The sequence below is a fragment of the Chenopodium album genome, chromosome 7 (genome assembly GCF_948465745.1).
Source record: "Chenopodium album chromosome 7, dcCheAlbu1.1, whole genome shotgun sequence".
Lineage (NCBI taxonomy): Eukaryota > Viridiplantae > Streptophyta > Magnoliopsida > Caryophyllales > Amaranthaceae > Chenopodium > Chenopodium album.
The window spans coordinates 66451341-66474913 of NC_137840.1; the positions used below are offsets into that span (position 1 = coordinate 66451341).

At 36.6% G+C, this 23573-nt stretch overlaps 2 pseudogenes; one reads left to right on the forward strand and one right to left on the reverse strand.

Moving 5' to 3' along the window:
- Nucleotides 1–4278: 4278 nt before the first annotated feature.
- Nucleotides 4279–12568, reverse strand: LOC145640529 (heat shock 70 kDa protein 18-like; annotated as a pseudogene).
- Nucleotides 12569–14058: 1490 nt separating this feature from the next.
- Nucleotides 14059–21825, forward strand: LOC145640530 (uncharacterized; annotated as a pseudogene).
- Nucleotides 21826–23573: the final 1748 nt, after the last annotated feature.

The window sequence follows — 23573 nt, forward strand, 5'->3', positions numbered from 1 at the left end:
TATCGAGGAATCAAGCTTAAGAGACACACTATGAAGTTATATGGGAAAGAGTGATTGAACATAGGTTAAGGGTATGCACAATCATTTCAAATAACTAATTTGATTTATGCCCGTCTAAAGAGTTATGGAAGCAATCCATTTGATAAGACAAATGATGGAGTCTTATAGGGTAAGAAGAAAGATCTCCATATGGTTTCTATTGATTTATAGAAAGTATATGACAAGGTGCCAAGAGAGGTACCTTGGTGGACAATGTTGAATAAAGGTATTCTACAAAGGTGCATGGACCTAATTAAGGATATATATTGGGATGTGTTTACAAATGTGAGGATACGTGGAGGGTCGACAAAATATTTTTCGATTACAATTGGATTGCATCAAGGGTTTTCTTTAAGACTTTTTCTTTTTGTAATGGTTCCAGATGAAGTAACCAGACCAATTCAAGATGAGGTCCCATGGTGTATATTGTTTGCAAATGATATCGTTTTGGTGGATACAACTAAATATGGGGTTAATGTCAAATTTGAACAATATAATAGAGGCAAAGGTTGGTATAATCTAGAGGGTTAAAGCTATGTCGGAGTAATATTGAATATTTGGTATGCCACTTTGGTACACATAGGGGACAAGTGATGATAATATAATGAGTTTGGACAGAAAGGATATGACCATGAGTGAGTGTTTTATATAATTTGGGTAGATCATCCAGAAGAATGGTGACCTTAATGAAGACGTGCCCACAAGATTAAGTAGAGTGGCTTTAATGGAGAGTGGCTATGAGAGTTTTATGTGACCGAAACATTCCTTCACGGTATTAATTGAAGGGGAAATTCTATAGGACTTCCAGAAGACCAGTGTAATTACTCTATGGTATAGAATTTTGTGCTTCTAAGAAGAAGTAAATTAAAAAGATGGAAGTCAATGTTACTGAAATGTGCATGTTAAGATGGATGTGCAAGAACCCTTTAAGAGATGGAATCAACAATACTCCCTCTATCCCTTGTCTACAAGCCTATTTCCCATTTTCACGGGAATTTAGAGATTCCTGTAAAATCCATGATTGGAAAGTATAAGTATGCATGTGGGGTTAGAGAGAGATAGACAGAAAGAAAAGGTAGTTGGTAATTATTAAAGAGATGGAGAAAGTGTTGAAAAATGATGTCCAAAGTACAAAAAATAAATAAATAAAGAAATATGATGACAATTCATCAAAATGAAGGAATATTGTCAAAAAGTACATTATTTAAATAGAAACAGACAAGTAATTTTGGTTTCCCTAAAATGAAATACAGTTTGTTGCAAGAAAGTGTGTAGGTGTCATAGGGCATTATAGACAAACTAAAGGAAAATCGTCAAGATGGAGACCCTAAAGGGACTAGTACTGAGAGTGAAAGAGAGGGATCATGGGGAGATTAAACGAGGTAGAAGGAGACCGAAAGTGATTTGATTGGAAGGAGTGAAGAAGGATACGAAGCATATGAATTTGAATGAGAATGAAGTATTTGATCGTAAGGGAATGACGAAGAAGATTTTTATGGATGATTATATGGAATAATTACTTTTAATTAATGAAGTTAGTTGACCCCACTTATGGAATCAAGACTTTGATTGATTGAATATAGTCACGTGGAATATTGTTTGATTCACCTCAACAAGTTTTTTAATTATTCAATCTTTATAATTTTTATATGTATGCAATGAAATTATTGGGGTATCTAGCTCAGGGCAAGCTGATGCTCAGCATAACAAAATTAGTTATGAGTTTGTTACAGCATTATTACAACTGGCTTTTCTATTAAAAAGTTTGTTATACCTTAATTCTGCTTTCATATAAATATGTTAGAAGCTTCTTTGTAATTCTCTAATTCAATTCTTACAAAAATAAAATCCTCCCAATTTCTCTCTATTCTCTTCTTCTTTCTCTCTCTAAAATTCATCAGTTCATAATTTCTATGATTTTCTACAGAAATATATTATTGGTCAAACAAGTATATTGGTAAATTTACAAATCAACACGTAAATAATATAAAGAAATAGAAGAAATAATAAAAAAGAAAAAACCTTACCACAATGGGTGAATAACTTTGTCAACTATCCACAAGGCCACAATGTGCATTTAGCTAACATAAAAATTTAAATTTAAAGTAAATTCTAGGCATGGGGTGGGCCAAGGCCCAATCGTGCCCCTTGGGTCAACCCATGGAGGTATGACCCATGACTCACATGAGTATACATGAAAAAAAAACCTATAATTGAAAATATAAATACGCGTACAATAACATGAGAGTTATAACACCACATGTATATTTTAACTTTATATGAGTATAGGAAGTAAAACTATAAAAGTCATACTTTGTTTTTTTTAGTCATAAAGTTTTTTTTTTTATTTTTATTTTTTAAAAGAGAACCTATTTCATTGTACAATAAATTAGAGAAGAAATCTCATCCAAAACTTAAAATAAAATGAATTTTCATCTTGCAATGTATGAATTTCCATATTGAATTGCAATATATGAATTACTCATTAATTTCGCGTTAAAAGTGGGTTTAACTTGATAAGTAAGCATACTGCTTAATTGCTTATAACCTTGTGCTGAAATGATCAATTGCGTATTTGACAACTAGTATCATGGCCTCATGGGTGCTTAATGACTTTCTTACCCTGTTTTTCAACTGTTAGGAAATAAGGATGTAACTGTGTTTGATTAATGCGGAAGTGCGGAACAAATCAATGAAAAATAAAAACGAGAAAAGCAATAAAGAAGATAAACAAAGAACACAAGAATTTACGTGGTTCAGTCAAATTAGACCTACATCCACGGGTGGGTGATTCGAGAGCTTCTTCACTATAATGGAGAAAGAACGAGAGAATAATAAAAGGAGTCCTAAATCTAATGGCTCAAAAGGTATGATCTAATTGATTAACTAAAGAGTCCTTTTAGAACACAAGGAAACCTAATAAAAACCCTAAATTGTTGCCCAAATATACTCAAATAGCCGTCATAGAAAAGATATAATTTTAGGAAATATTCCATAAATTATCCTAGAAAAACCGAACTATTGAGCTATAGCTCGACAGCTAGCTCATGCCTGCCGCAAGTCCTCAATCCTCATAGGGTCGAGCTATAGCTCACTCGAACCAAGCTATCACCTCAAAATCACTTGTAGTTTGAGAGATATCTGCATTTAAATTCAGCCCTACTAGATTTCGAGTCACAATTTAAGATCAACTTTCAAATACTAAACACACTCGAAATAAAAATTGTAGAAAAAGTAAGATGGTTGATCCAAGCAAAATTGACACACTAAATTTAACTTTTTATCATTGTTACAAGTCTTTTAATCTTATACTAGGGCAGCTAACGCGCGCATAATAGCTAGCCATATCCAAAATCTCTTTCGATTTAACCTTACATTACAAATTTAGTTCTTGACAACTTTTTAATGAGAAAAATACATAAAAATATATATTAGGGGGTATAAATTCCATGCATTATTCTTAATATTTTTTTTTTTTTAACAAGTAATCATTATTAATGACAGTGAATAAATAGTTTAGATGGTATAATTGTCCAAACACTATTCATTACAAAAACTTATACATATTAATTATTACTGAGGGTATATATGTGAATAATACATATTAATTGTTAATGAGGGTATATATGTAAATACATATTTTGAAGGATATAATTGGCATAACACTATTTATAAGAGTAATTTTGTACTTAAGGTAGGGATAGGGATACATTAATGCATCAATATAGCACAAAACACTGTAGAAGCACAAAAAGTATGCGCCAGTTAGTGGAAACATTTTTGTCAAAAATTGAGTAAAGCAAAGTGTTAATAACTTTCAAAACCTATCTAAGACGAAATATAAAAAATGTTAGGAAAGGGAGGTAGTACTAGGCTACAAGGCCTACAACAATACAAGTCTTAAAACTGGTATTGTAAACCATATCGATTTGTCTGAGAACTATAACAAGGCTCTAATTGGCCAAGAAGACGATTAGACGAACAAGTAACATGTAAAATACGGAAGCTATTCACAAGTATAGCAAATTAAATTAAGTTCTGTAGTATAAACAAAACAGATCAAATGATCAATATCCTTTCTCACCATACCATCAAAACCCAATTCCTGACTAAAATAAATTCAAAACCCCAAAGCATCCTTCAGAATTCAAGCACAATAAAACTAACTAACATCCTTCTGTAGCCATGTCGTACAGATTATTGGGGGTCGACGACAGTATCTCTGGTAGCAGACCTTCGTCAAGGCATTTCTGCAATGATAGGGTCAAGAATACTCTTCAACTCGTTTAACTTTTCCTCATACTCAGAAACTTGAGTGAGATTGAAATTCCAATCGAGCCACTGAGTAGTCTTTTCAATTGCATCATTCATCTTGTTAGCCTCCTCCTCCCGAAACTTCTTCCAGCAAACTCCTACCATGTCCCACATACTTTCAGCATAGTTCTGCAATGCAAGCTTGGCTTTTATAGCTTTTTTGTACTCCTCATCCTCTGCCTTGTACTTCTTAGCCTCCTCTACCATTCGATCAATCTCCTCTTTGGATAACCTACCACTGTGATTTGTAATAGTGATTTGCTTCTTGTTGCCAGTCCCTATATGCTGCGATGACACCGTTAAGATGCCATCATTATCGATTTCAAAGCAGACATCAAATTTTTCATGGCCTTTCAGTGCTGGAGGGATATTGTGCAGAGTAAATCTACCTAAGAAGTTGTTGTCTACGGCAATGGGTCTTTCACCCTCATATACACGAAATTCAGCGCTTGTCTGATTATCAAATACAGTGTAGGCATTACCCGACTTTTTCACTGGGATGGTAGTATTTCTTGGGACAAAAAATTTCATCTCACCACTATGAAGCTTAACTCCAAGGGACAAAGGAGTGACATCTACTAGTGTAAAGTCTTTATTGTTGTGTACACCGCTCAAGATTGCAGCTTGAATTGCAGCACCATATGCAACAGCCTCATCTGGGTTAATGCTTTGGCAGAGCTCCTTCCCATTAAAGAATTTTTTCAACGTAACAGTTGTTGTACCTTTGGAATCCTAGTTGACCCACCAACAAGAACAACAACATCAACATCATCTTTTTTCATCTTGGCATCTTCCAAACATTTCTCAACAGGAACCATACAATTTGTAAACAAATCCATGTTCAACTTTTCGAACTTGGCACGGGAGATAGTTGAATTGAAATCAATACCCTCATAGAGACAGTCTACATCAATACTAGTCTCGGTAGCTGATGAGAGCATCCTTTTCGCCCTCTCACAAGCGGATCTTAACCTCCCAATAGCCTTGCGACTTTCACTGATGTCCTTGTTATGTTTTCTCTTAAATTCAGCCACAAAGTAATCAACCATTCTACTGTCAAAATCCCCACCACCTAAATGGGTGTCTCCACTAACTGCTTTCACTTCATAAGTCTGTTTACCAATTCTAACCAAAAATACATCAAATGTTCCACCGCCAAGATCAAATACTAACACATTCTTACCCACCTCTTTCTTATTTGTGGTAAGTTTGTCAAGGCCATGTATTCTAAGAGTGTTGACTAAAGTCTTTGATTGCAAGTAACCAATTAATCGTCAAATTCGTCAATAGTTGCAATGAAAACAATTTATAGTCATATTAACCATCCAATTAAAGAAGATAGGATTTTTTTTTATACTTTTTTTTTAAACAAGGATTTTATAAGGATAAAAAAGTTATTTATAAGTTTTAGTATAGGATAAACTAGATATAAGCCCGTGCGATGCACGGTTCTAGTAAATATTTTTATTAATTTAAGATTTTTTTTTATATGAACATCATTCATTAGATATTTGGATAAAATTCCTAATATCATAAAATAATTTTACGTGGCGCTTGAATTTAAAATTCCAAACCTTATTCTTTAATTTTGCTCAGGTGACAATTTAATTTTTAATAAAAAATAAATGACAAATCATTTTATTTATTCGTTAAAATAACTCCTTTGCAAATGCGTTTTTTTATATAATCGTTCTCTTTCAAAATGTTTTCTCATCTAGAATATTTTAACTATTAAAAAAATTAGGGAAATCTTCTAATTAAATTTCTCTCTATATATAAGGAAAAACATAGTGATATGAGATTTAGTTTTATTCGTTTCGATGAGTACATTATTAATATCTAATCATCAATCAATCAATAACTATATACTAAAAGACACACCAGCAATGACACTTGTCATCTCCTGGTGTATCCTTAGATTTTTTTTATTATTTTTAAAAAAAAAAAAAAACTATTTAAGAAAAAAATCTTTTTAAATATATAAAGTATTATATTAATTTTCTACAAAGTGTAAGAAAAGATTTTGATGAATCTTTCCAAAATAAAACAGATTGAGAATCATAAACTTAAACAAAAAAAAATTAAGTATAAATTCTTAAGTCTTAACATACTTTGTTATGGACTATTTTTGGTAGGAAAGACATATTAGGTACTTTGTACGTTTATTAGAACAAGATTATATATTTTGTTGATTTTGTTTTAAATTATGTAATAGAACGAAGTTACAAGCTGAAATAACGAAATGCGAATATCAAATCATCAAATGATGCTTTATTTATTTATTTATTTTTATTTCCTTGAATGATTTATGATTAGAATTTAATCTATTAGTACTGTATAGATACTTCAATAATACATGCCAAGAACAACACATATTGATTATTCTTAGTGTAATCTTTCCTGTCTTTTTTTTTTTTTTTTGGGTAGATTTTCAATATTCAATTGATATGAATATAACATATGGAAGTTAAAAAATATAATACAGTGTTAATTTTAAAAATAGTTATTGAAAATTACCGTGCATGACACGGGACCTAACCTAGTTTTTATAATATTTGATAAGGAGAGATTAAAGATATTTATGATCAACGATTTACATCCATATATGTAAAAAAGATAATTATTAATTTTTTAAACAATTTAAATTTTAATTGTTCATTATTCGTTATTTTTACCTAGCAAAATTCTTAAATCTTATTCGTCACTTTTTCTATCTATACTTTGCTTATTTATTTTTGTTTAATTTTGAAATTGGATGAATTTGGTAATTGTTGTTTATATATTGATGGAATTAGAATTTTTATTTGGATGATATGATTGGATATTAGAGAAGTTGTTTATGAAGATGAATTTGCATTTGAAGCTGAAAGGTTAAAACTTGATCATTCATTTGAACTCGAGTTTTTATAAGAGGTAAGCCCGTGCGATGCACGATTTTTAAATATTTTATTTTGTATATTTTTTTGTAATTTCTTAATATTTTTCTGTTTTTATTTTCTATTCTATTATTTTAACATTAATTTAAGGTAAAATATTTTGTTAAGTTTTAAATTATTCTTATTCAAATTTAACTTATATAGAAATTGAATTTATAAATTGAAATAAATATTATCTCATTCATCGGATAGTTAGATAAAATCATTAAATCAAAATATATTTTTTAATTTCTAATTATTTGTTAAAATAATATAAATCCTAATGTAAAAGATAATATAAAAGATAATTTTTATTTTTTTTAATAATTTAAATCTTAAATTACTATTTTTTGTTTTCAATTCTCAAATTTCATTTGTTAATTTTTTCTTAAATGACAACTGAAAATTAAAATTCTAAATTAATATATAAATATAATTTTGTATGAAAGTATCATATCATCAGATATTTACCTAAAATCATTAACATCAAATGATAATTTATATTTTTTAAATATCAAATTATAATGTTTAGTTGTTTCAAAAAAAAAAAAAAATTTTAGTTTTTTAAATAATATAAATCCTAATATCTAAAGATAATTTTTAGTTTTGTAAAAAATAAAAATGATAAAATTTAGTGTTCTTAAATAATTAAAATCTTAATAAATTACTATTCGTCGTTTTTACCTATGTGGCAAAAATTTAAAATTTCATTCGTCACTTTTGTTTAGGTGGCGAGTGATTTTTTTTAATTCTAAAATAATATAGAAATCTAATTTTTAATTGGTCGAAAATATACCTTTTCTTATGTGGCGCTCTCAATGCTCTCCGAAAATGCCTACTTTATTTATATATATATATATATATATATATATATTAGATTTATAAGGATAAAAAAAATTGCATTTACAAAAGATAACTAAACGACACTTACAAATAATTCATTAGATTTAGTTACATTGCAGACATCTATGATCTATCGCCTTAATAAAATATTCCATCCGAAGCAATACAATATGTGAGTTAGTACTATTAAATTGGTTATATGAGTGAATATACTCATATGATCTTCTAAATACTTCCAAAGATTATGAAACCATAAATTTTTAATCTTCAGCAACGAACCCTAAATTTTAGTTTGATAACAACATACAATTGACCAATGTTATGGTAGTAATAAGACTTATAACAATGTATTCTTTCAATTGTATTTTCTACTCACTTTTCATTTTAGGTAGGTTTTTTTTTTTTTTTTTTTTTTTTTTTTTTTTTTTTTTTTTTTTTAATTTTCAACTCACTTTGTTTATTGTTTAACTCACTTTGCTTTATTTTTTAATTGCATACATAATCCCCGTCAAAAAAAAAATGAAATTATTTTTACTGAAATGAACTTATTTTTACTGAACTGAACTTAATTTTACTGAACTGAAATTACTTTTACTGAACTTAAATTATTATTACTGAACTTAAATTATTTTTATTGATTTTCTTTTATAATTCTTCTTTAAGAAAACTGAATTTTACTGAACTGAACTTATTTTTACTGAACTGAAATTAATTTTACTGAACTGAAATTATTTTTACTTAATATTATTTTTTTAAAGGTGAAAAGAACAGGGCTTTACTCTTTCAATTCAACCCCATAATTACACATTTTCATGCTCTCTCTTTTACTTTTTTCACCATTTCTGACACAAACCCACCTTTTTATACTCTCGCTTACTAAATTTTACACCCACTCACATCATAAAAAAAAAATTTCTTAATTTGTGTAATTATAGCAAGTGAGTAAATATCTAGCATTATTTATTAAGTTATCAGCATAGTTCTCCCTAGATATCCAAAGCAGATAACTTTAGAATACATGGAAGACAACAATCTTAACAATCTTTGTATTTATCAGCCTCATTATAATTGAAAGTATCAAGTAAAATAGCTTCCTCCTATATGAGCTTCTGATGTCTCTTTGCAAATTTGTTTCTCCGCCTTTTCACTGTCAAGGTCCAAAATACAAGTAGCATAGTTCAACAAAGCTTGCTAAATGGAGTCGGATTTCTAGATAAAAGGATCTAAAAGAGGCTTATAACAGTACTAAAATCAGAAGGATTAAAAAGTAGTCAGGTTCCCATTATCAAAACCCCTTACAAATAAAGCATCAACATAGACTATTGACAAAGTAATTCAAACTATTTGTCTATTAACACCACAAACTAATTTTAGACCAAAGATAGTATATTCACAACTCACACCAAAGCTCTGTCAATCGAGCTCCACAACTTCAATCTTGGTTCGAGAATAGCTAGCTTCACTAACATCTTTCAGCTGTTGACGCAGCTTTGCAATGATATGAGCACAACTGCCCTCAAGTTCTTTAATTTTTTCCTCAAACATAGAAGCTTCGGCATGTATGGTATTCCATTTTATCCATTGTGCAGTCTGATCAATGGCATCCCCAAGCTTCCTCTTGTCTTTTGCACCGATCTTCTCTCCACTACCTCTTAAGGCATCCTCCATCTCATGTATATAATTCTCCAAAGTGTTCTTGGCATTCGCGGCCTTCTTTTGCTCCTTATCCTTAGCAATGTACGTCTTGGCCTCATTCGACATCCTATCAATTTCCACCTTTGATAACCTCCCTTTGTGATTTGTTATAGTAATTTGGTTCTTCTTACCAGACTTTTCTTCTGATGATGTCACAGTCAAGATACCATTGGCATCAATGCTGAAACAATCAATTACCCTGATTTTTCCTTTTGGTGCCGGAGGAATGCCAGTAAGAAGAAAGTCACCTAAGAAGTTGTTCTGCTCAGCAATAGGACTCTCGCCTTCATACACACTAGTCCTCATCCTAGTTTGGTGGTTAGAGACAGTGACCGAGTTCTTCTTTACCTTGGTAGGGATCGGTGTGTTCCTTGGAATCACAACTCTGAAAGCGCCACTACTTAGCCCAACACCGAGAGATAAAGGAGTGACATCAACAAGCGAAAATTGCTCATCTTGTCGTACATCACTCAAGATTGCAGCATAAATGGCTGCTCCATAAGCAACAGCCTCATCCGGGTTCAGGCTTTTGGATATCTCCTTTCCATTAAAATAGTCCTGCAACATTTGCTGAATTTTCGGGATCCTTGTCGAACCACCCACAAAAACAACATCATCAACATCACTCTTTCCCATTTTGGCATCCTTCAAACACTTCTCAACAACATCCATACAATCCCTGAACAAATCCATATTCATCTTCTCAAATCGAGCACGACTAATGGTAAATGAAAAATCTATTCCATCAAACAGACAATCAATCTCGATATTAGTCTCAGTAGTCCACGAAAGTTGTCTCTTAGCCTTTTCACAAGCAGCTCTCAACCTCCCAAGAGCTCTAGGATTGGCACTAATGTCTTTATTGTGCTCTCTTTTAAATTCCGCAACAAAATGACTCACCATTCTACTGTCAAAATCAACTCCACCAAGGTGGGTGTTACCACCTACAGCATTCACTTCCACAACGTTTCTTTTAATAGTGACAAAAGAAACGTCGAAAGTCCCTCCTCCAAGATCAAACACCAACACATTCTTAGGGGTGACTTCGTTGCTCTTAAACTTGTCAAAATTATAGGCAATCGCGGCTGCTGTTGGCTCATTAATTATTCGTATGATATTCAGTCCAGCAATGAGTCCTGCATCTTTAGTTGCCTGACGTTGAGCATCACTGAAATAGGCCGGAACAGTAACAACAGCATTTTTTACTTCTGAGTCAAGATAGGCCTCTGCAGTTTCTTTCATCTTCGCGAGCACCATTGAGGATATCTCTTCAGGAGCAAGTTTCTTCTCTTCACCCTTGTGGGTGACCATGATCATGGGCTTCTTTCCATCGTTACCATCAGGACAAGCAACTACTTTAAAAGGCCAGAGCTTCATGTCCTTTTGAAGCTTGTCGTCGTTGAATCTTCTACCTATGAGCCTTTTGGCGTCTGTTCATACTCATTAACAAGAAGTTAGAAACCTATGACACATTGACACTGTAGTCGTACAAAATCAGTCATTTTCAACCTCAAGTTAAGATTTAAGAGAGACATACATCAATTCATTTGCCCACTAGGAAAACAAGTTATTTGCACCTAATAACTTAGTGCATTATTAGTGCTTATAATAACATGTTCATCTCATAAATTTAATTTAATGTAACTACATATTGTATAGTTTAGGCTTAATGTTAAACATATTTTGAGATCACCACTATAATTCAAAGTCAAAACCCTTATCTATATATATAGGTTCAAGATGTATTTCACATTTTGTGGAATCTAATTAATCATCAAATCAAATTCATTAATAGTCTTACGAACATTTATACAGAAAATCTAAATTAACAAACCAAATCATGAACATAAAAACTGTAGTTCTTTGGTCAACGGTGAAATTCAATTGAAATCTTAACACAGAACAAATACTACAACATTAATTTTCAACTTTTCAAGCAACTATTTAATCACATGCTTAGAATAGGAAGCAAATCATCAACCAAAAAAAAGAAAAAAAAGTTAATAACAAACCATAAATAGTGTTTGAAGGGTTCTTTCCCGCTTGGTTCCTTGCCGCCTCGCCGACAAGGCGATTGTTAGGGGTGAAGGCCACCCAAGACGGTGTCGTACGGCTTCCCAAGTCATTAGTAATGATCTCTACACGGTTTTGTTGTGCCTGCCACACTCCTACACATGAGTATGTTGTCCCTAAATCAATGCCTATCACCGGCCATTTTGCCATTTTCCAAACAAAAAGCTTTGTAATATAGCAAAGTTCTTTATCAAAAAATAATTTCTCAATACAATTAACCCCAATACTTCAATTAGGGTTTAATAAGTGAGAAAAGTACTGAGAAGTTAAGATTTAAAAGGGGGGAAGGGGAAAATAAAAGTGGGAAAACAGGGGAAAAAAAAAGAAAAAAAAACTTGGTCATGTGACTTTTTTAGGCGAAAATAAAATCAACAAACAAAATGGTAAAAGGACTCTAGTCAATTAGTCATAAGACTCATAACCCAACCTTTTTTTTAAAAATAAAATGACATTTCAAGTAAAAAAGGTCTACATAAAAGGACTTTTCTCACAAATTTTTCTACTTTTTTATTTACAATTTCAATGCATAATAATTTCCATTAAGCAGAGTTGTAGAAATTATATTGTAAATTGTTGTTTTCTAAAAAAATTTATCATCGAGGATCAAATAACTATACTAGTAAAATAATAAAACATAGAAAATGCAAAGTATATAAGTAGGAATAATGAAAATTTTAAGTTATTTTATCTAAAAGGGTATTTTTCATGGCTGCACTATGTGCCCGGCATCTCGGTTAGAGGTTACTCGAATGAGCCTCAAGTAACCCCTCAAGCAAACCCATGAGGCCTTGACTAAGTAATCCTCAAATAATCTCTGAACGAACCCCTCAATAAACCTCTAACCAAGTAACTCGAAAGAGTTACTACCCTAATCGAGTAAACTACTGTCTTTACTAAGGGCCTGTTCATATTTACTTATTTTCAGTTCAGTTCAGTTCAGTTCAGCTCCAATCAGTTCAGTTTAGTTCAGTTCAGCTCAAATCAGTTCAGTTTAGTTCAGTTCAGCTCTTAATTTCCTTCTCTCATGAAATATTAATTTCAGCTTAGTTCAGTTCAGTTCAGCTCCAATCAGTTCAGTTCAGTTCAATTCAGTTCAGTTCAGCTCCAATCAATTCAGTTCAGTTCAGTTCAGCTCAGTTCAGTAAATATGAACAGGCCCTAACTTACCCCAAAGTCTACCAAAATAACCGGAAAAAATAAAGGAAAAAGAAAAAAAAGAAAAAGATAGGAAAGAGGAGAATAGAGTTCTTTCAAAAAATTAATTTTTTTTTTAATAAAAAAAAAGAAAGAAATGTAAGAGGAGAATAGAGATTAGAGAAAGAGGGGAGACCATCCTTTATAAACTGCAGCTCAATTTTCTCTCTCTTCTACAAATATTAAAATGATAACCAGGGGTGAACATGGTCTGGTTTGGTGTGGTTTGAGTCTAAACCAAACCAAACCGTAAAATACGGTTTGGTCAATTTTTCAAACCAAACCAAACCAAACCAAACCGTAATAATGCGGTTTGGTGCGGTTTGGTTTGCGGTTTATGATGAGATGGCATTTTTTCCTAAAAATTGTCAAATATTAATAAATTTATAATAAAGTTCAAATAATTCGCCAAAGGGATTAAATTCTACTACAAATTTTTAATAAAAATAACAACCAACTAATCAAGTGCTAAGTGCTAACACAATAACACATAATAAAAATAATACATAACAAATTAACAGTGGAAAAAAACATAATACATTTGTCCAAAAAAATAATTCATACTATATTATAGTTATATGACCTATTAAATTTTAAGTATTGATATTTGAGATTGAGTATAGAGTATAGTAGTATACTGACCGTATAGTCTTCTAATGATTTTTCATGTTTTTTTTATTTTTTATTTTATTTTTTTATAATATATAATAACTATTTAAATTTATTTAAAAATTATTTAAATATTAAAATGCGGTTTACTGGTTTACGGTTTGGTTTGGTTTATAATTTTTGAAAAACCAAACCAAACCGCAAACCGTATTTCCCAAAAAAATCGAAACCAAGCCGTATTTTTCCAAACCGCAAACCAAACCAAACCGCAAAAATGCGGTTTGGTCTGGTTTGGTTACGGTTCAGACCAAACTGTGTACAGCCTTAATGATAACAATATCATCAAACTTTTTTTGGTAGTTCTAATTTACCAAAAATGGAAGCTACAGCTAAAACTCCGTCGCCGGCGATAGGAATCGATCTCGGGACGACTTATTCATGAGTTGCAGTTTGTCAAAATGGAAGGGTCGAAATAATTCCCAACGATCATGGTAATAGAACAACGCCGTCTTGTGTTGCCTTTACACCGACTGGACGCCTTATTGGAGAAGCTGCCAAGTATCAAGCTCATATTAATCCTTCCAATACTATTTTTGGTAACTTTATTGCTCTTTTATTTAAACATCATATTCAGTAGATTTTGCTATTAATTGTTTTCAATTGTTATCTTGAATATTGAGTAACATTGTTTATAAATAGGTGTTTTTGATGTTGTTGAGTTTTGGGTTTATTACTTTAATTATTTAATCTTCTATCTTGATTATTGAATAACAGTTTTTGATAATTTTGTCGAGTTCTGGGTTTGATTTTTTTTTTTAATTTACCAAATTATGGGATTTCTTGATAATTAATTCTTAGAGAGCTAAAATATTTGGTTTGATTATTTAGGATACTAGACATCAAACTTGTAAGAAAAAATCAAAGTAAAATGAAGAATTTAATTGAAATATTCTTTTTTGGAAGATTATGAAAAATTTAATTGTCCTTACTGAAAAAATGGAAGAAGCAATTTTCTTGATAGAGGGAAGTAGCGATTGTCAATTTAGGTGGAAGTGCATTATATAATTTGTAAAGAATATATGAAATCACTGGATAAAATGTGTGTGCAAATTACAGAAATTAACATAAATGGATATAAATTACACAACTATGAGAAGCAAATAATTCATGTATTAAATTTTTGGTAGACTTCGAAAAATATTTCTAGTGAGGCAAGTTTTTTTGGGTGTCATGACTCATGATGTTGATCTTGATGTTCTAACAATCGAATTATGTCGTACTAGCTAGTATTCATTCACTGAATTAGTTTGGCTATATGCTCTTCTGTTGTTGCAAATTGTATGGCCGTTTGGACTAGCTATTGTAAAGGATATGATGACTCCATTTGAACAATAATGTTTCTGTTCCTGCTGGATTCTGCTTCCGTTAATGTCTGAGGGCTGGTAATGGTTTACCGTCCAATTTCTCACCTACACAGCAAATACAGATTAGCTAGCCCGGGGGGTTATCCGGGAATAACCACTCCGATGCTAAAGTCAGTACCTTTGTGAGAAGAAAGTGAAGAAAGTGAAAGAAGAGAGAGAAAGCGTTTTAGAGAGAGAGATTCTACCTTTGAAATGAGAAGTTGCTTGGGTATTTATAGGAACACAACCAAGCAGGTGCCACCTATACAGATAGGTGGCACACCGACCTTGTAAATAGCAGGTGCCTACGCGGCAGTAAGCAACTCTCCACGTATCAGTGGGACACGCCACGTTCCGAGAAGCAGCTCTCCACGTGGTAGAGACTAATGCCGGTAAGGACATGAATTATTCAATGATTAACGAGGGCTTTAAGCTGCACGACACTCTTTTACCGGCATATTATGATACTACCGGTATATCCCGTACAACTAGCCCCCCAAGTGAGGGCGTCAGTAAAACTGACGTGCTCACTTGTAATGGAACACGGTGGTGGTATGTACAATACATCATACAAGAATGCTTAGAAAACGAAAAGAAAATCTACGATTTGCCCCCCAAGTGAGCAAATTGACGATAGTAATTTGCTCAATAAAGCACATGAAAAAATCTACGATTTGCCCCCCAAGTGAGCAAATTGACGATAGTAATTTGCTCAATAAAACACATGAAAAAATCTACGATTTGCCCCCCAAGTGAGCAAATTGACGATAGTAATTTGCTCAATAAAACACATGAAAAAATCTACGATTTTCCCCCCAAGTGTGCAAATTGACGATAGTAATTTGCTCAATAAAACACATGAAAAAATCTACGATTTGCCCCCCAAGTGAGCAAATTGACGATAGTAAGTTGCTCAATAACCGAGCATAATGCCGACATGGTTTGGGTGAATTAAATATGAAACCGAAAATAGGAGGTAAAACGATTTTACACATTTAAAAATTTATCCCCCAGGATTTGGCGGGAAAATGTAATAAAGTAATGGGGCACGTGTCAGTCATCGAAGTAGGTTAGTTTTGAAAAGGCGTTTTATTACAGCCGTTGGATTGCATGCAGTAAATGTCACATCAACCGCTTCATTTGGACAGTATAAATATCGAGTTTCGTACTTTTGACCCTTCATTTCCTTTGCGAAAAAATTTCGAAAAATTTCTACTTCACTTCGCTCGTATTGCGCTTATATTTCTGCGATTCAAGGCTCAATTTGTCAAGGGTTTGTTCAGTTGTGTTGTGACCGGTGTTTGTAAACGGAGGACACTTAATTCCCGAGTTACGCTTCAAGAGTTGAGTTCAAAAAGAGGTAAAAAACCCTAACTTTCTTTTCGATTTCTCACTGGTTTGTGGTTAAGTAGATTTTGCGTTTATTTCATTATTTGTGAATGTCTGGTTCTGGAATGCATGCAAATACGGGTAAAGCCATTGAGGCTGGACTCTGTACACCCTTAACTTCTGTAGAAGAAAGAGAAGCTTATTACCGTCATAAGTTTCTGGCTGACGCCGAGAAGGCTTTGCGTCCTACCAACCCCGATATTTCAGAGGACATAGAGATTGCCGATGTTGAGCCTATTAGCGTTCAATATCATTTAAGGTCAAATTTGGATTTATTTAATCAATACGGCACTAATATTGACAGGATGCCGAGAACGAAACATACAAGTTACCAACGTGAGGTTGGTGAAAGAAGTAGACCCTCTGTTGATGAAGAAATGGTTAACCCTGGGCTTGAAGCTTCGGATATCCGAGAAGAGGATATCCGGTCAGTCGAAGATAGCCTAGAACAGCAAGGAAGCGGGGGTGAAAGCATCGGTAACGAAGACGATGCAGGTGGGTCAGAAGAGGGTGGTCAGGGAGAAGGTGATGAGGAAGAAAACGACGAGACCGGCGAGGAAATTGCTACAGATTTCAACCTTGCTGCTCAGATTGCAGAAGAGGAACGTCTCGACGAGGAATACGACTCAGATCAAGATGATCCGAAGTATCTAGAACCTCAAGAAATTCCCAGCGGCTATGAAATAACTGAGGTAGTTGTGGATCCGGTATGGTTGCAGACAGCCACCGAAAAAGATTATTGCCAACATGGCAAACGCTTCTACCGTTTCCCAGATGGTTACGAACTAAGACTACCAAATAACGGTCAAACGGCTTTTCACAATTGAATCATCCACATACACCTCTACATTTCTTCCTTTCTGGTTCGCAAATACCTTGTCGACCAGCTTCTGGTACGTAGCCCCTGCATTTATCAATCCAAACGGCATAGCCCTGTAGCAGAAAACTCCGCAGTCGGTAATGAATGCCGCCTTGGTTCGATCCGGCTCATATAAGCTGACCTGATGATATCCGGAGAAAGCGTCCATGAAGCTCAATAGCGCGTGACCGGAAGTTGAATCTACCAATCTATCTATCCTCGACAAGGGATAGCAATCTTTCGGGCAGGCTCTGTTCAAGTCCGTAAAGTCCACGCACATTCTCCATTTCCCTGACGGCTTCCTCACCATAACCACATTTGCTAACCATTCGGGGTATGTGCAAGGTTCGATAAACCCTGCCGCTAGCAACTTATTCACCTCTGACCGAATAGCCTCCATTTTCTCTGTTGAGAAGTTCCTCTTCTTCTGTCGAACAGGTCTTGCCCTCCTGTCGACATTTAGCTTATGTACTATGACGTCGGGATGTATCCCTGGCATCTCGTCTGCCGAGAAAGCGAACACGTCAGCACTTTCTCGCAACAATTCTACCAAATGGCAGCGCGTGTCGACATCCATATCGGATCCGACACGCACTACCCTACCGGGAACTCTAGGCTGCAATTCGATCTCTACAGTTTCGCCTCCTGGGGAAGGACGTGGCGCAGTTACCGGCCGAGTATCAAAATTTTACATAGCCAAGTCATGTGTAGAGGGAATTCGTTCTCGCTTGGCTGGTGTCTGTTCACAAGTTGGCTGTCGGCCTGGCTGCTTCAGTGCTGATACATAACACTCTTTTGCCATAGTTTGACTACCCCGTACGCGTTCTGTCATTCCCGCGTTGGATACAAACACCATCGTCAAGTGGTACGTTGAGACCACAGCTTGCATGTCATGAATTAGAGGCCTGCCGACAATGGCGTTGTAAGCGGATGGCACATCAATCACCAAAAACTCCGCCATAACGTCTCTTACTGCCGAACCCTCTCCCATTCGAACTATACTACCTTCAGGTCGCACCGTTGATCCGTTGAAACCTATCACAGGATAAGACATTGGCGTCAAGTATTTTCAGCCAATCCTCATGGCATCAAAAGCCTTAGCAAACAGGATATTTGCGGAACTTCCGCCGTGAATGAGTGCCCGTTTGATATCTGCTCCGTTTACCGTCAATATCAGCACCAACGGATCATCATGAGGGTAAATTATTCCCTTAGCATCCTCCTCCGAAAAAGATATCGAAAGCATGGAAGAAGGCCGAGGTCGTTCCTCTACGCTCAAACTCTTCTTGGCCCCGCTTACAGAACCTCCATATACTGGCCCTCCCGTAATAACGTCGATTGTTATTTTGCGCCCTGTCGGATTACCTCCCTGTCTGGATGTTTCCGCATGATTCTGCTTGTAAGTATCATCTTGCATTGATGGATCTCCCTGCTTTCGGTACTCGGTTTGCCTAGGCTGTGAATTTTGCTGTCGGCTGGGACATGCCTGAGTACGATACTGGGATAATCGCCCCTTCCTTATGAGATCTTCAATGTTCTCTTTTAACTGAACACATTCTTCAGTGTAATGACCAACATCTCTATGAAACATGCAATATTTCTTCACGTCCGGGCCCTTCGTTATCATCGGTGCCGGTCGACTCCAATCTTCTCTATTCTGGTTTATTGAATATATTGCCGCTCTCGGGGTGTTTAACTGCGTATAACTACTATAACGACCCAATCCCCTTGTCGGCCTTCCGGATCTCTGCTGGCCTTGCGGCAGCGCCCTGCTTACCCCACCCATCTGGGAATTCGAGCTATTATCACTTTGCCTTCTGGAGGGCTCTGCCGACGATATCTGACGACTCGTTTTCAGCAGCTCCTCATTTTTTATGTATTCATGAGCTTTGGCAAATGCTACCCCTAAGTTTGGGAAAGACTTCCGCGACATATATTTTTTGAAGTCGTTATCCCCTAGCCCATTCATCAATGCCATCACGGCAATTTCTTGCTGCAATTTTGGTATAGTGTTAGCCTCGTTGTTGAAGCGTCTAACGAAGTCTCTGAGTGACTCATCCTTTCGTTGCTGAATAGCCATGAGCTCGCCAGATGTCCTTTGTCTCGCACTATTACTTATGTACTGACCTGTGAACAACTCCACCAGGGTCTCAAAGCAGTCAATTGATCCCGGCTCTATATTGGAGAACCAATCCGAAGCGGCGCCGGTAAGAGTCGTAGGGAAAACTTTACACCACACAGCATCGGTGTCGGTATATAGCAACATGTGACTCTCAAACGCAGCCACATACCGCTTTGGGTCCCCCTTACCGTCATACGTACAGGACGACATCTTTATTTTCTCCATTTGTTGGTCAAGTATCTCTTGTGTGAACGGAGATATTCTGGGCCTGATGATCGCCCTGACTACCCGCCTTTCCAAGCCACTAGAAACCTCATGCCGATAAGAACCTGAATCCCCCACCTGGGCGCCTTGTGTGAGTTGGCGCTCAGCCGGTGTGGTCTCTTGGCCCCGGCTTCTTGACGGTTGTTGCTGTCCCGCCTGATTGAACTGACTTTCCAAGTTCACTATCAGCGGCTTTGTTGGTACCTCATCCCGCATTCCCCCTGCCGTTAACTCGGCTTCCTTTCTTTTCTTAGACATAGCCCGCATGACCTTGGCCGTTATCTCCAGCTCCTCCGGGGTAAACCCTTCCAAGGGATCTGGGGTCACTGCTCTGCTACGGTCAGGTGTTATGGGCCTGTTCATTGTGTTACCGTGAAGGAGATGAGTTTCATCTTCGACCATGATTTCTGGTAGTACGGTTTTATTCGTGTTAGCATTAAGGACATTGTTATCGTATTGTCGGTTATCAACTTCTGGCACCGGTACTGAAGTTTCCTTACTTCCTTCCATGACTGTGAGAGGTCCTGTTGGACGATAGAAGTTATTACTACCCCCTCCTTCTAGCGCCAATTGTTCCTGCTGGATTCTGCTTCCGTTAATGTCTGAGGGCTGGTAATGGTTTACCGTCCAATTGCTCACCTACACAGCCAATACAGATTAGCTAACCCGGGGGGTTATCCGGGAATAACCACTCCGATGCTAAAGTCAGTACCTTTGTGAGAAGAAAGTGAAAGAAGAGAGAGAAAGCGTTTTAGAGAGAGAGAGAGATTCTACCTTTGAAATGAGAAGTTGCTTGGGTATTTATAGGAACACAACCAAGCAGGTGCCACCTATACAGATAGGTGGCACACCGACCTTGTAAATAGCAGGTGCCTACGCGGCAGTAAGCAACTCTCCACGTATCAGTGGGACACGCCACGTTCCGAGAAGCAGCTCTCCACGTGGTAGAGACTAATGCCGGTAAGGACATGAATTATTCAATGATTAACGAGGGCTTTAAGTTGCACGACACTCTTTTACCGGCATATTATGATACTACCGGTATATCCGTACAGTTTCTGAACTTATTATTCAATAGAAAAGAAAATGAACTATTTTGTGAGTAATCTAATAATTTTCTTATGTGATTGATTTGGAGATTTTGAACATATAGATCCCTTAATGTGACATTGTATTACATAGTTCAATTTGCTGTATGCTGTCAGAGTTCATTGATGTTCATATATATCTGATTTTGGATCAGAGATTTAGAGTTTATTTCACTGATGTTAAACTACTGCATGTCTACATCAAATTGTAAGTTCATAAGTATTCATTGAATAGCAGTTTATATGTAGTATGGGTTACAGGGCTTTATTATCTTCATACTCGATAGAAATAAATTACTTTAATTTGGTTATGCAATCATCCTCTGTGTCTTCTTGAATAGCCGATGTAAAGAGGCTAACAGGCAGGAAATCGAATGACGAAGCTCTACTGAAAGACATGAAGCGCTGGCCATTTAAAGTCAATGCTGAAGAAATAAAACCCAAGATTGTGGTGACATACAAGGGTGAAGAGAAGTCATTTGTAGCAGAAGAGATTTCTGCTATGATCCTCTGCAGAATGAAAGAATTTGCAGAGGCCTATCTTGGCACTTCTGTGAAGGATGTTGTTGTTACTGTTCCAGCTTACTTTAATAATCTACAGCGTCAGGCAACTAAGGATGCTGGAACAATTGCTGGGCTGAATGTGATGCGCATTATCAATGAACCAACGGCTGCTGCCATTGCTTACGGCCTTCACAGGATGACAAATGATAGAAAGAATGTGTTGGTATTTGATCTTGGCGGAGGTACTTTTGACGTCTCATTGGTCATTATTGAGAATGCAAAATTTGAAGTCAAATCAGTAAGTGGAGACACCAACTTGGGAGGAAGAGACTTTGACAACAGAATAATTGAACGCTATGTGACTGAGATTCAGAGGAAGTATGGAAAGAACATTAGAGAGAACTATAGGGCAATTGAGAAGCTAAGAGCTGCTTGTGAAAGGGCAAAAAGAATCCTGTCTACAGCAAGGGACTGGCCGGGCAGTAAGGGACTGGCCGGGCAGCTTCATTTGTAGCTCCTCTGCAATGTCTGTAGGCGGACGCAAAGAGTTAAATGTAAGTAAAAAATTAAAAAAAAAATAAAAAAAAAAGAGAGATTCAAAGTCATTGGAACTGACCATCAGAGAAGCTTGGAGGAGTTGGGAGGTTGAAAGTGAATGACGGGGGCGGCACAGGCTCATTATTCTCTTCCCCCGTCCGGCCAGGCTGATCGCCAGCCGACTGATTGGCATCAAGCCAATCAGATTCATTGACTCTTTGGACGGGCGGAGTCACTTCTGGCCCGGTCGGTTTTGCCTGGGTCGACTTACCCCTATCGTCCGATTTCTTGGACCTAACATGACCCGGCATGGCGGCCGAATCTATGGACTTGGAGGCCCCGCTATCGCTCAGCCGGGGTTGTTCTCCTTTGGATTGTTTTGATACAGTCCGCGACGTCGTCTTGGCCGCAGAAGTGGAAGTGGTCTTGGATGCAACCGTCTTCCGTTGCTTGGACGACTTGCCGTCCTGATCCGTCTTTGACGCAGGAGACGGCTGCTTCCGTTTGGATCTGGGGGTTGGAGTGGCCAGCTGTAGAGACAAAAGTTAGAAGAAGAAAACAAGATGATATAATAGGTTGAGCCTAGTTAGGAAGAAGATCTCTTCCGAAATGCATACACGGACATAAGAAAGAGAGCTAGTTTGTTTTACTTACTCCTTTTGATTGCTCGTACAGCCTCTGGCGAGCCTTGTACCGAGCCAAGTCAATCTCGGACATGTTGACCTCCCCTTTTTGCTCCTTGTCCAGCATCTTGTACGCCTCAGCTGAAAGAGGAAGAAAAAGAGTTAGAAAGTTTTTCAAGTTCAAATAATATGTGTAAGTGTAAGAATATGTGTCCGTGCGTCCACCTTGGGGCAGGTTCCTGTATAGGCCATAGGCGGACATGAAGGTGGGATCCCGCAGCAGCTGGATAAAGGGACCCAGTTACTTGGAACGCGCTCAGTCTTGTCGTTCCTTTTCACCCGCTTGACTTTGAAATATTCAAGCTGGTGCTCCTGGCTGGGGTGGACGGGTGGCTTATTGGGCTTGAGATCCCCGCGTCCAAGTTGAATTGGCTCAGCATTGAACCGATTCATTCGCAAGTTAAATTCGACGTCCTTAGTTTTGACGCGGTAGAATCAGTGCTTCCAGTCACGCCACTTGGAGACGCGGTCCATCACCACCATGTAATCTCTAGTGGTGCTTAAGATGAGCCAGTCGTCCGTGTCCGCGTCCAGCCTAGTCAGTGAGTGCATCTCACAGAAAACTGCAAAGTCTGGCTCAAAGCCCTTGCAGATGCACGTCACCAAGTACCCAAAGATGTTCAACCAGCTGTTTGGCATCAGCTGGAAGAGAGCAATATCATACTCGTCCAAGATTGTGCGGACGAAAGGATGGAGGGGGAAGCGTAGTCCAACGTCTAAGGCCGCCCTGTAGACGCTGAAGGATCTTTGGCGCGACCTCTCTTCTTCCCAGGCGGCCAAGGCGCGGGACTTTCTTGGGGGCTGGATCTCGAATCCTTCCCCGAGGTGAAGGAATGCCTTGTAATCCTCAAATTTGTAGTTCAGGTAGCCCAAGGTTGTGCTACCCACCGTGCAGGCATACGGATCCTTGAAGTTGTCAACATTGGCAACATCCTCCTCGTCCGCCTCTTCACCCTCTGCGGCCGCCGCTCCACCCTCGGCCGCATTTTCAGCTTCGCCCTCCTCTTGTCGAGGAGCGCTCCCAAACTCGGAGGACAGCACT